General features: G+C 47.1%; 4 non-coding genes across 4 annotated transcripts; all 4 read left to right on the top strand.

Moving 5' to 3' along the window:
- The first annotated feature begins 4,262 nt into the window (after nt 1–4,262).
- TRNAG-UCC (transfer RNA glycine (anticodon UCC)) lies at nt 4,263–4,334 on the top strand. Its single transcript has one exon. It is a non-coding gene; the product is annotated as a tRNA-Gly (tRNA).
- Nucleotides 4,335–5,855: 1,521 nt separating this feature from the next.
- On the top strand, nt 5,856–5,927 carry TRNAG-UCC (transfer RNA glycine (anticodon UCC)). The gene has a single exon. It is a non-coding gene; the product is annotated as a tRNA-Gly (tRNA).
- Nucleotides 5,928–9,054: 3,127 nt separating this feature from the next.
- TRNAG-UCC (transfer RNA glycine (anticodon UCC)) lies at nt 9,055–9,126 on the top strand. The gene has a single exon. It is a non-coding gene; the product is annotated as a tRNA-Gly (tRNA).
- Nucleotides 9,127–10,648: 1,522 nt separating this feature from the next.
- On the top strand, nt 10,649–10,720 carry TRNAG-UCC (transfer RNA glycine (anticodon UCC)). The gene has a single exon. It is a non-coding gene; the product is annotated as a tRNA-Gly (tRNA).
- Nucleotides 10,721–13,752: the final 3,032 nt, after the last annotated feature.

The raw sequence follows: 13,752 nt of genomic DNA, 5'->3' as shown, positions 1-13,752 counted from the left end.
ATCCGAGAGCAAGGTGAAAGAAACCCAAGGGGACAGCCCCTGTCTGCAGCAGGAAGGTTGGCTGCTTCGAATGGACAGAACTTCCAGTCCTAAGTCCACTCACGTCCCGAACGCTCATACCTGGCAAGCCCTCACTGGGTGCACCTCTTGCTCCCAGGTAAGGCCAAAACCTGAGCATTGTAGCGCAGGATCACAGAGAAGGAGCGGGTGGGGGTGCTTCTGTCTTGACAAAGGCGTGACATGGCTAGTGACTGAGAGGGCCTTGACTTTCCCCTATGACTGACTGTGAGAGGGGAAGGCGAAGATTTTCTGCACCCAGCATGCCTTGTGACATTCTTAGGCAAATGAGGTGAGAGCCCTGCCAGAATAGCTCCAGCGATCCCATGCCACTCCTCTGAAGGCTCCTGATCTGCATAACCACAGCATTTTGAACAGGAAGCAGAGTGGCGCAGCGAAGCGTGCTGGGCCCATAACCCAGAGGTCGATGGATCGAAACCATCCTCTGCTAGCCTGGATTGATTTTTTTTCTTGTGAGGACCACTCTCTCGTTTCCACGCTGCCAGAGCGGAAAACAGCAGGCTTGTGCCAGCTTTTTGTGGGAAGAGACTGCTCAACTATCGGTCTCTGCTCAAAGTCAGGGAGACAGATGGTCAGAGAATCAACCCTACACTTCAAAGGAAATGATGCACAGTTATGACCATTAACGAAAGATGGGACCCTCGCACTTCTTTCTGAGGCTGCTTGGAACGTTATTATTCCCTTTTTTTGTCCTGCTATTATCAATCTCCTGTGAATTTCGTGGAGCTGTTTTCTTTCTCTACCCTGCTGTTTTTCCCTTGCTGCCAATATATGCTTATTTCAATGATTTGAACTGCTGCTTTCCCTTTCTCCTTTTCTGCGCAGCTTTTGCATTGGTTTCAATCTCCAGTTCCTTAGCAGTTGCAAGAACTTTTTTCCTGATTTTCATGTTGGTCTGTAAACCAAAAATACCTCTGATACTGGTGCAATATAGTCATTGAACTCAGGGTTTTGATGTCTAGAGTTTAAAAAAAACATATGCCACGGAGCGTTGGTGGTATAGTGGTGAGCATAGCTGCCTTCCAAGCAGTTGACCCGGCTTCGATTCCCGGCCAACGCAGTGCTAATATTTATACATTAAGCAAGCTGTAGCTATTCTAACGCAATATGTTAAAAAAAAGAGAAATATCTTGACCAAATTACTCAGCTATTAGATAAATAATAAACAAAGACATAGGCAGGCATCCCAAAAGCCCCGTCTGCGACTTTCTATGTCCTGAAATTTTTATATTTTACAAACAGCAGTCACCACTCACAACTGCTGGTAATAAATGGGCTGCAGGGGGGCAGGCAATGAAACGGCTAAGCCCTTCTGCCCGACCAGCCTTTAGAACTGCAGCATCTCTGCAGTAAAAAGTGTTTCAGGTCAATATCTCTCCCCTGGAAAAAATGTGCGAGACCCACCACCGATAAATGTGGCAAAAGTCCCCAACATTTTCTGCATATTTGTGCTCTTACCTGAAAGCAGCGCCACCTTGTAGTCATCGCAGGCAACTGCAGCATACAACCAAATTTATCCGAGAGCAAGGTGAAAGAAACCCAAGGGAACAGCCCCTGTCTGCAGCAGGAAGGTTGGCTGCTTTGAATGGACAGAACTTCCAGTCCTAAGTCCACTCACGTCCTGAACGCTCCCAAACGCTCATACCGGGCAAGCCCTCACCGGGTGCACCTCTGGCTCCCAGGTAAGGCCAAAACCTGAGCATGGTAGCGCAGGATCACAGAGAAGGAGCGGGTGGGGGTGCTTCTGTCTTGACAAAGGCGTGACATGGCTAGTGACTGAGAGGGCCTTGACTTTCCCCTATGACTGACTGTGAGAGGGGAAGGCGAAGATTTTCTGCACCCAGCATGCCTTGTGACATTCTTAGGCAAATGAGGAGAGCCCTGCCAGAATAGCTCCAGCGATCCCATGCCACTCCTCTGAAGGCTCCTGATCTGCATAACCACAGCATTTTGAACAGGAAGCAGAGTGGCGCAGCGGAAGCGTGCTGGGCCCATAACCCAGAGGTCGATGGATCGAAACCATCCTCTGCTAGCATGGATTGATTTTTTTTCTTGTGAGGACCACTCTCGCGTTTCCACGCTGCCAGAGCGGAAAACAGCAGGCTTGTGCCAGCTTTTTGTGGGAAGAGACTGCTCAACTATCGGTCTCTGCTCAAAGTCAGGGAGACAGATGGTCAGAGAATCAACCCTACACTTCAAAGGAAATGATGCACAGTTATGACCATTAAAGAAAGATGGGACCCTCGCACTTCTTTATGAGCCTGCTTGGAACGTTATTATTCCCTTTTTTTGTCCTGCTATTATCAATCTCCTGTGAATTTCGTGGAGCTGTTTTCTTTCTCTACCCTGCTGTTTTTCCCTTGCTGCCAATATATGCTTATTTCAATGATTTGAACTGCTGCTTTCCCTTTCTCCTTTTCTGCGCAGCTTTTGCATTGGTTTCAATCTCCAGTTCCTTAGCAGTTGCAAGAACTTTTTTCCTGATTTTCATGTTGGTCTGTAAACCAAAAATACCTCTGATACTGGTGCAATATAGTCATTGAACTCAGGGTTGTGATGTCTAGAGTTTAAAAAAAACATATGCCACGGAGTGTTGGTGGTATAGTGGTGAGCATAGCTGCCTTCCAAGCAGTTGACCCGGGTTCGATTCCCGGCCAATGCAGTGCTAATATTTATACATTAAGCAAGCTGTAGCTATTCTAACGCAATATGTTAAAAAAAAGAGAAATATCTTGACCAGATTACTCAGCTATTAGATAAATAATAAACAAAGACATAGGCAGGCATCCCAAAAGCCCCGTCTGCGACTTTCTATGTCCTGAAATTTTTATATTTTACAAACAGCAGTCACCACTCACAACTGCTGGTAATAAATGGGCTGCAGGGGAGCAGGCAATGAAATGGCTAAGCCATTCTGCCCGACCAGCCTTTAGAACTGCAGCATCTCTGCAGTAAAAAGTGTTTCAGGTCAATATCTCTCCCCTGGAAAAAATGTGCGAGACCCACCACCGATAAATGTGGCAAAAGTCCCCAACATTTTCTGCATATTTGTGCTCTTACCTGAAAGCAGTGCCACCTTGTAGTCATCGCAGGCAACTGCAGCATACAACCAAATTTATCCTAGAGCAAGGTGAAAGAAACCCAAGGGAACAGCCCCTGTCTGCAGCAGGAAGGTTGGCTGCTTCGAATGGACAGAACTTCCAGTCCTAAGTCCACTCACGTCCCGAACGCTCATACCGGGCAAGCCCTCACCGGGTGCACCTCTGGCTCCCAGGTAAGGCCAAAACCTGAGCATGGTAGCGCAGGATCACAGAGAAGGAGCGGGTGGGGGTGCTTCTGTCTTGACAAAGGCGTGACATGGCTAGTGACTGAGAGGGCCTTGACTTTCCCCTATGACTGACTGTGAGAGGGGAAGGCGAAGATTTTCTGCACCCAGCATGCCTTGTGACATTCTTAGGCAAATGAGGTGAGAGCCCTGCCAGAATAGCTCCAGCGATCCCATGCCACTCCTCTGAAGGCTCCTGATCTGCATAACCACAGCATTTTGAACAGGAAGCAGAGTGGCGCAGCGGAAGCGTGCTGGGCCCATAACCCAGAGGTCGATGGATCGAAACCATCCTCTGCTAGCATGGATTGATTTTTTTTCTTGTGAGGACCACTCTCTCGTTTCCACGCTGCCAGAGCGGAAAAAAGCAGGCTTGTGCCAGCTTTTTGTGGGAAGAGACTGCTCAACTATCGGTCTCTGCTCAAAGTCAGGGAGACAGATGGTCAGAGAATCAACCCTACACTTCAAAGGAAATGATGCACAGTTATGACCATTAAAGAAAGATGGGACCCTCGCACTTCTTTCTGAGCCTGCTTGGAACGTTATTATTCCCTTTTTTTGTCCTGCTATTATCAATCTCCTGTGAATTTCGTGGAGCTGTTTTCTTTCTCTACCCTGCTGTTTTTCCCTTGCTGCCAATATATGCTTATTTCAATGATTTGAACTGCTGCTTTCCCTTTCTCCTTTTCTGCGCAGCTTTTGCATTGGTTTCAATCTCCAGTTCTTTAGCAGTTGCAAGAACTTTTTTCCTGATTTTCATGTTGGTCTGTAAACCAAAAATACCTCTGATACTGGTGCAATATAGTCATTGAACTCAGGGTTGTGATGTCTAGAGTTTAAAAAAAACATATGCCATGGAGCGTTGGTGGTATAGTGGTGAGCATAGCTGCCTTCCAAGCAGTTGACCCGGGTTCGATTCCCGGCCAACGCAGTGCTAATATTTATACATTAAGCAAGCTGTAGCTATTCTAACGCAATATGTTAAAAAAAGAGAAATATCTTGACCAGATTACTCAGCTATTAGATAAATAATAAACAAAGACATAGGCAGGCATCCCAAAAGCCCTGTCTGCGACTTTCTATGTCCTGAAATTTTTATATTTTACAAACAGCAGTCACCACTCACAACTGCTGGTAATAAATGGGCTGCAGGGGGGCAGGCAATGAAACGGCTAAGCCCTTCTGCCCGACCAGCCTTTAGAACTGCAGCATCTCTGCAGTAAAAAGTGTTTCAGGTCAATATCTCTCCCCTGGAAAAAATGTGCGAGACCCACCACCGATAAATGTGGCAAAAGTCCCCAACATTTTATGCATATTTGTGCTCTTACCTGAAAGCAGCGCCACCTTGTAGTCATCGCAGGCAACTGCAGCATACAACCAAATTTATCCGAGAGCAAGGTGAAAGAAACCCAAGGTGACAGCCCCTGTCTGCAGCAGGAAGGTTGGCTACTTCGAATGGACAGAACTTCCAGTCCTAAGTCCACTCACGTCCCGAACGCTCATACCGGGCAAGCCCTCACCGGGTGCACCTCTGGCTCCCAGGTAAGGCCAAAACCTGAGCATGGTAGCGCAGGATCACAGAGAAGGAGCGGGTGGGGGTGCTTCTGTCTTGACAAAGGCGTGACATGGCTAGTGACTGAGAGGGCCTTGACTTTCCCCTATGACTGACTGTGAGAGGGGAAGGCGAAGATTTTCTGCACCCAGCATGCCTTGTGACATTCTTAGGCAAATGAGGTGAGAGCCCTGCCAGAATAGCTCCAGCGATCCCATGCCACTCCTCTGAAGGCTCCTGATCTGCATAACCACAGCATTTTGAGCAGGAAGCAGAGTGGCGCAGCGGAAGCGTGCTGGGCCCATAACCCAGAGGTCGATGGATCGAAACCATCCTCTGCTAGCATGGATTGATTTTTTTTCTTGTGAGGAGCACTCTCTCGTTTCCACGCTGCCAGAGCGGAAAACAGCAGGCTTGTGCCAGCTTTTTGTGGGAAGAGACTGCTCAACTTTCGGTCTCTGCTCAAAGTCAGGGAGACAGATGGTCAGAGAATCAACCCTAAACTTCAAAGGAAATGATGCACAGTTATGACCATTAACCAAAGATGGGACCCTCGCACTTCTTTCTGAGCCTGCTTGGAACGTTATTATTCCCTTTTTTTGTCCTGCTATTATCAATCTCCTGTGAATTTCGTGGAGCTGTTTTCTTTCTCTACCCTGCTGTTTTTCCCTTGCTGCCAATATATGCTTATTTCAATGATTTGAACTGCTGCTTTCCCTTTCTCCTTTTCTGCGCAGCTTTTGCATTGGTTTCAATCTCCAGTTCCTTAGCAGTTGCAAGAACTTTTTTCCTGATTTTCATGTTGGTCTGTAAACCAAAAATACCTCTGATACTGGTGCAATATAGTCATTGAACTCAGGGTTGTGATGTCTAGAGTTTAAAAAAAACATATGCCATGGAGCGTTGGTGGTATAGTGGTGAGCATAGCTGCCTTCCAAGCAGTTGACCCGGGTTCGATTCCCGGCCAACGCAGTGCTAATATTTATACATTAAGCAAGCTGCAGCTATTCTAACGCAATATGTTAAAAAAAAAGAGAAATATCTTGACCAGATTACTCAGCTATTAGATAAATAATAAACAAAGACATAGGCAGGCATCCCAAAAGCCCTGTCTGCGACTTTCTATGTCCTGAAATTTTTATATTTTACAAACAGCAGTCACCACTCACAACTGCTGGTAATAAATGGGCTGCAGGGGGGCAGGCAATGAAACGGCTAAGCCCTTCTGCCCGACCAGCCTTTAGAACTGCAGCATCTCTGCAGTAAAAAGTGTTTCAGGTCAATATCTCTCCCCTGGAAAAAATGTGCGAGACCCACCACCGATAAATGTGGCAAAAGTCCCCAACATTTTCTGCATATTTGTGCTCTTACCTGAAAGCAGCGCCACCTTGTAGTCATCGCAGGCAACTGCAGCATACAACCAAATTTATCCGAGAGTAAGGTGAAAGAAACCCAAGGTGACAGCCCCTGTCTGCAGCAGGAAGGTTGGCTACTTCGAATGGACAGAACTTCCAGTCCTAAGTCCACTCACGTCCCGAACGCTCATACCTGGCAAGCCCTCACCGGGCGCACCTCTGGCTCCCAGGTAAGGCCAAAACCTGAGCATTGTAGCGCAGGATCACAGAGAAGGAGCGGGTGGGGGTGCTTCTGTCTTGACAAAGGCGTGACATGGCTAGTGACTGAGAGGGCCTTGACTTTCCCCTATGACTGACTGTGAGAGGGGAAGGCGAAGATTTTCTGCACCCAGCATGCCTTGTGACATTCTTAGGCAAATGAGGTGAGAGCCCTGCCAGAATAGCTCCAGCGATCCCATGCCACTCCTCTGAAGGCTCCTGATCTGCATAACCACAGCATTTTGAACAGGAAGCAGAGTGGCGCAGCGGAAGCGTGCTGGGCCCATAACCCAGAGGTCTATGGATCGAAACCATCCTCTGCTAGCATGGATTGATTTTTTTTCTTGTGAGGACCACTCTCTCGTTTCCACGCTGCCAGAGCGGAAAACAGCAGGCTTGTGCCAGCTTTTTGTGGGAAGAGACTGCTCAACTATCGGTCTCTGCTCAAAGTCAGGGAGACAGATGGTCAGAGAATCAACCCTACACTTCAAAGGAAATGATGCACAGTTATGACCATTAACGAAAGATGGGACCCTCGCACTTCTTTCTGAGGCTGCTTGGAACGTTAATATTCCCTTTTTTTGTCCTGCTATTATCAATCTCCTGTGAATTTCGTGGAGCTGTTTTCTTTCTCTACCCTGCTGTTTTTCCCTTGCTGCCAATATATGCTTATTTCAATGATTTGAACTGCTGCTTTCCCTTTCTCCTTTTCTGCGCAGCTTTTGCATTGGTTTCAATCTCCAGTTCCTTAGCAGTTGCAAGAACTTTTTTCCTGATTTTCATGTTGGTCTGTAAACCAAAAATACCTCTGATACTGGTGCAATATAGTCATTGAACTCAGGGTTTTGATGTCTAGAGTTTAAAAAAAACATATGCCACGGAGCGTTGGTGGTATAGTGGTGAGCATAGCTGCCTTCCAAGCAGTTGACCCGGCTTCGATTCCCGGCCAACGCAGTGCTAATATTTATACATTAAGCAAGCTGTAGCTATTCTAACGCAATATGTTAAAAAAAAGAGAAATATCTTGACCAGATTACTCAGCTATTAGATAAATAATAAACAAAGACATAGGCAGGCATCCCAAAAACCCCGTCTGCGACTTTCTATGTCCTGAATTTTTTATATTTTACAAACAGCAGTCACCACTCACAACTGCTGGTAATAAATGGGCTGCAGGGGGGCAGGCAATGAAACGGCTAAGCCCTTCTGCCCGACCAGCCTTTAGAACCGCAGCATCTCTGCAGTAAAAAGTGTTTCAGGTCAATATCTCTCCCCTGGAAAAAATGTGCGAGACCCACCACCGATAAATGTGGCAAAAGTCCCCAACATTTTCTGCATATTTGTGCTCTTACCTGAAAGCAGCGCCACCTTGTAGTCATCGCAGGCAACTGCAGCATACAACCAAATTTATCCGAGAGCAAGGTGAAAGAAACCCAAGGGAACAGCCCCTGTCTGCAGCAGGAAGGTTGGCTGCTTCGAATGGACAGAACTTCCAGTCCTAAGTCCACTCACGTCCTGAACGCTCCCAAACGCTCATACCGGGCAAGCCCTCACCGGGTGCAACTCTGGCTCCCAGGTAAGGCCAAAACCTGAGCATGGTAGCGCAGGATCACAGAGAAGGAGCGGGTGGGGGTGCTTCTGTCTTGACAAAGGCGTGACATGGCTAGTGACTGAGAGGGCCTTGACTTTCCCCTATGACTGACTGTGAGAGGGGAAGGCGAAGATTTTCTGCACCCAGCATGCCTTGTGACATTCTTAGGCAAATGAGGTGAGAGCCCTGCCAGAATAGCTCCAGCGATCCCATGCCACTCCTCTGAAGGCTCCTGATCTGCATAACCACAGCATTTTGAACAGGAAGCAGAGTGGCGCAGCGGAAGCGTGCTGGGCCCATAACCCAGAGGTCGATGGATCGAAGCCATCCTCTGCTAGCATGGATTGATTTTTTTTCTTGTGAGGACCACTCTCTCGTTTCCACGCTGCCAGAGCGGAAAACAGCAGGCTTGTGCCAGCTTTTTGTGGGAAGAGACTGCTCAACTATCGGTCTCTGCTCAAAGTCAGGGAGACAGATGGTCAGAGAAACAACCCTACACTTCAAAGGAAATGATGCACAGTTATGACCATTAAAGAAAGATGGGACCCTCGCACTTCTTTCTGAGCCTGCTTGGAACGTTATTATTCCCTTTTTTTGTCCTGCTATTATCAATCTCCTGTGAATTTCGTGGAGCTGTTTTCTTTCTCTACCCTGCTGTTTTTCCCTTGCTGCCAATATATGCTTATTTCAATGATTTGAACTGCTGCTTTCCCTTTCTCCTTTTCTGCGCAGCTTTTGCATTGGTTTCAATCTCCAGTTCCTTAGCAGTTGCAAGAACTTTTTTCCTGATTTTCATGTTGGTCTGTAAACCAAAAATACCTCTGATACTGGTGCAATATAGTCATTGAACTCAGGGTTGTGATGTCTAGAGTTTAAAAAAAACATATGCCACGGAGCGTTGGTGGTATAGTGGTGAGCATAGCTGCCTTCCAAGCAGTTGACCCGGGTTCGATTCCCGGCCAACGCAGTGCTAATATTTATACATTAAGCAAGCTGTAGCTATTCTAACGCAATATGTTAAAAAAAAGAGAAATATCTTGACCAGATTACTCAGCTATTAGATAAATAATAAACAAAGACATAGGCAGGCATCCCAAAAGCCCCGTCTGCGACTTTCTATGTCCTGAAATTTTTATATTTTACAAACAGCAGTCACCACTCACAACTGCTGGTAATAAATGGGCTGCAGGGGGGCAGGCAATGAAATGGCTAAGCCCTTCTGCCCGACCAGCCTTTAGAACTGCAGCATCTCTGCAGTAAAAAGTGTTTCAGGTCAATATCTCTCCCCTGGAAAAAATGTGCGAGACCCACCACCGATAAATGTGGCAAAAGTCCCCAACATTTTCTGCATATTTGTGCTCTTACCTGAAAGCAGCGCCACCTTGTAGTCATCGCAGGCAACTGCAGCATACAACCAAATTTATCCGAGAGCAAGGTGAAAGAAACCCAAGGGAACAGCCCCTGTCTGCAGCAGGAAGGTTGGCTGCTTCAAATGGACAGAACTTCCAGTCCTAAGTCCACTCACGTCCCGAACGCTCATACCGGGCAAGCCCTCACTGGGTGCACCTCTGGCTCCCAGGTAAGGCCAAAACCTGAGCATGGTAGCGCAGGATCACAGAGAAGGAGCGGGTGGGGGTGCTTCTGTCTTGACAAAGGCGTGACATGGCTAGTGACTGAGAGGGCCTTGACTTTCCCCTATGACTGACTGTGAGAGGGGAAGGCGAAGATTTTCTGCACCCAGCATGCCTTGTGACATTCTTAGGCAAATGAGGTGAGAGCCCTGCCAGAATAGCTCCAGCGATCCCATGCCACTCCTCTGAAGGCTCCTGATCTGCATAACCACAGCATTTTGAACAGGAAGCAGAGTGGCGCAGCAGAAGCGTGCTGGGCCCATAACCCAGAGGTCGATGGATCGAAACCATCCTCTGCTAGCATGGATTGATTTTTTTTCTTGTGAGGACCACTCTCTCGTTTCCACGCTGCCAGAGCGGAAAACAGCAGGCTTGTGCCAGCTTTTTGTGGGAAGAGACTGCTCAACTATCGGTCTCTGCTCAAAGTCAGGGAGACAGATGGTCAGAGAAACAACCCTACACTTCAAAGGAAATGATGCACAGTTATGACCATTAAAGAAAGATGGGACCCTCGCACTTCTTTCTGAGCCTGCTTGGAACGTTATTATTCCCTTTTTTTGTCCTGCTATTATCAATCTCCTGTGAATTTCGTGGAGCTGTTTTCTTTCTCTACCCTGCTGTTTTTCCCTTGCTGCCAATATATGCTTATTTCAATGATTTGAACTAATGCTTTCCCTTTCTCCTTTTCTGCGCAGCTTTTGCATTGGTTTCAATCTCCAGTTCCTTAGCAGTTGCAAGAACTTTTTTCCTGATTTTCATGTTGGTCTGTAAACCAAAAATACCTCTGATACTGGTGCAATATAGTCATTGAACTCAGGGTTGTGATGTCTAGAGTTTAAAAAAAACATATGCCACGGAGCGTTGGTGGTATAGTGGTGAGCATAGCTGCCTTCCAAGCAGTTGACCCGGGTTCGATTCCCGGCCAACGCAGTGCTAATATTTATACATTAAGCAAGCTGTAGCTATTCTAACGCAATATGTTAAAAAAAAGAGAAATATCTTGACCAGATTACTCAGCTATTAGATAAATAATAAACAAAGACATAGGCAGGCATCCCAAAAGCCCCGTCTGCGACTTTCTATGTCCTGAAATTTTTATATTTTACAAACAGCAGTCACCACTCACAACTGCTGGTAATAAATGGGCTGCAGGGGGGCAGGCAATGAAATGGCTAAGCCCTTCTGCCCGACCAGCCTTTAGAACTGCAGCATCTCTGCAGTAAAAAGTGTTTCAGGTCAATATCTCTCCCCTGGAAAAAATGTGCGAGACCCACCACCGATAAATGTGGCAAAAGTCCCCAACATTTTCTGCATATTTGTGCTCTTACCTGAAAGCAGCGCCACCTTGTAGTCATCGCAGGCAACTGCAGCATACAACCAAATTTATCCGAGAGCAAGGTGAAAGAAACCCAAGGGAACAGCCCCTGTCTGCAGCAGGAAGGTTGGCTGCTTCAAATGGACAGAACTTCCAGTCCTAAGTCCACTCACGTCCCAAACGCTCATACCGGGCAAGCCCTCACCGGGTGCACCTCTGGCTCCCAGGTAAGGCCAAAACCTGAGCATGGTAGCGCAGGATCACAGAGAAGGAGCGGGTGGGGGTGCTTCTGTCTTGACAAAGGCGTGACATGGCTAGTGACTGAGAGGGCCTTGACTTTCCCCTATGACTGACTGTGAGAGGGGAAGGCGAAGATTTTCTGCACCCAGCATGCCTTGTGACATTCTTAGGCAAATGAGGTGAGAGCCCTGCCAGAATAGCTCCAGCGATCCCATGCCACTCCTCTGAAGGCTCCTGATCTGCATAACCACAGCATTTTGAACAGGAAGCAGAGTGGCGCAGCGGAAGCGTGCTGGGCCCATAACCTAGAGGTCGATGGATCGAAACCATCCTCTGCTAGCATGGATTGATTTTTTTTCTTGAGAGGACCACTCTCTCGTTTCCACGCTGCCAGAGCGGAAAACAGCAGGCTTGTGCCAGCTTTTTGTGGGAAGAGACTGCTCAACTATCGGTCTCTGCTCAAAGTCAGGGAGACAGATGGTCAGAGAATCAACCCTACACTTCAAAGGAAATGATGCACAGTTATGACCATTAAAGAAAGATGGGACCCTCGCACTTCTTTCTGAGCCTGCTTGGAACGTTATTATTCCCTTTTTTTGTCCTGCTATTATCAATCTCCTGTGAATTTCGTGGAGCTGTTTTCTTTCTCTACCCTGCTGTTTTTCCCTTGCTGCCAATATATGCTTATTTCAATGATTTGAACTGCTGCTTTCCCTTTCTCCTTTTCTGCGCAGCTTTTGCATTGGTTTCAATCTCCAGTTCCTTAGCAGTTGCAAGAACTTTTTTCCTGATTTTCATGTTGGTCTGTAAACCAAAAATACCTCTGATACTGGTGCAATATAGTCATTGAACTCAGGGTTGTGATGTCTAGAGTTTAAAAAAAACATATGCCATGGAGCGTTGGTGGTATAGTGGTGAGCATAGCTGCCTTCCAAGCAGTTGACCCGGGTTTGATTCCCGGCCAACGCAGTGCTAATATTCATACATTAAGCAAGCTGTAGCTATTCTAACGCAATATGTTAAAAAAAAGAGAAATATCTTGACCACATTACCCAGCTATTAGATAAATAATAAACAAAGACATAGGCAGGCATCCCAAAAGCCCCGTCTGCGACTTTCTATGTCCTGAAATTTTTATATTTTACAAACAGCAGTCACCACTCACAACTGCTGGTAATAAATGGGCTGCAGGGGGGCAGGCAATGAAACGGCTAAGCCCTTCTGCCCGACCAGCCTTTAGAACTGCAGCATCTCTGCAGTAAAAAGTGTTTCAGGTCAATATCTCTCCCCTGGAAAAAATGTGCGAGACCCACCACCGATAAATGTGGCAAAAGTCCCCAACATTTTATGCATATTTGTGCTCTTACATGAAAGCAGCGCCACCTTGTAGTCATCGCAGGCAACTGCAGCATACAACCAAATTTATCCGAGAGCAAGGTGAAAGAAACCCAAGGGAACAGCCCCTGTCTGCAGCAGGAAGGTTGGCTGCTTCGAATGGACAGAACTTCCAGTCCTAAGTCCACTCACGTCCCGAACGCTCTCACCGGGTGCACCTCTGGCTCCCAGGTAAGGCCAAAACCTGAGCATGGTAGCGCAGGATCACAGAGAAGGAGCGGGTGGGGGTGCTTCTGTCTTGACAAAGGCGTGACATGGCTAGTGACTGAGAGGGCCTTGACTTTCCCCTATGACTGACTGTGAGAGGGGAAGGTGAAGATTTTCTGCACCCAGCATGCCTTGTGACATTCTTAGGCAAATGAGGTGAGAGCCCTGCCAGAATAGCTCCAGCGATCCCATGCCACTCCTCTGAAGGCTCCTGATCTGCATAACCACAGCATTTTGAGCAGGAAGCAGAGTGGCGCAGCGGAAGCGTGCTGGGCCCATAACCTAGAGGTCGATGGATCGAAACCATCCTCTGCTAGCATGGATTGATTTTTTTTCTTGTGAGGACCACTCTCTCGTTTCCACGCTGCCAGAGCGGAAAAAAGCAGGCTTGTGCCAGCTTTTTGTGGGAAGAGACTGCTCAACTATCGGTCTCTGCTCAAAGTCAGGGAGACAGATGGTCAGAGAATCAACCCTACACTTCAAAGGAAATGATGCACAGTTATGACCATTAACGAAAGATGGGACCCTCGCACTTCTTTCTGAGCCTGCTTGGAACGTTATTATTCCCTTTTTTTGTCCTGCTATTATCAATCTCCTGTGAATTTCGTGGAGCTGTTTTCTTTCTCTACCCTGCTGTTTTTCCCTTGCTGCCAATATATGCTTATTTCAATGATTTGAACTGCTGCTTTCCCTTTCTCCTTTTCTGCGCAGATTTTGCATTGGTTTCAATCTCCAGTTCCTTAGCAGTTGCAAGAACGTTTTTCCTGATTTTCATGTTGGTCTGTAAACCAAAAATACCTCTGAT

This window comes from Pleurodeles waltl, unplaced genomic scaffold (genome assembly GCF_031143425.1).
Source record: "Pleurodeles waltl isolate 20211129_DDA unplaced genomic scaffold, aPleWal1.hap1.20221129 scaffold_69, whole genome shotgun sequence".
NCBI classification, from domain to species: Eukaryota; Metazoa; Chordata; class Amphibia; order Caudata; family Salamandridae; genus Pleurodeles; species Pleurodeles waltl.
Note: the sequence above shows the minus strand (reverse complement) of the source record. Positions and strands in the feature narration are given on the sequence as shown.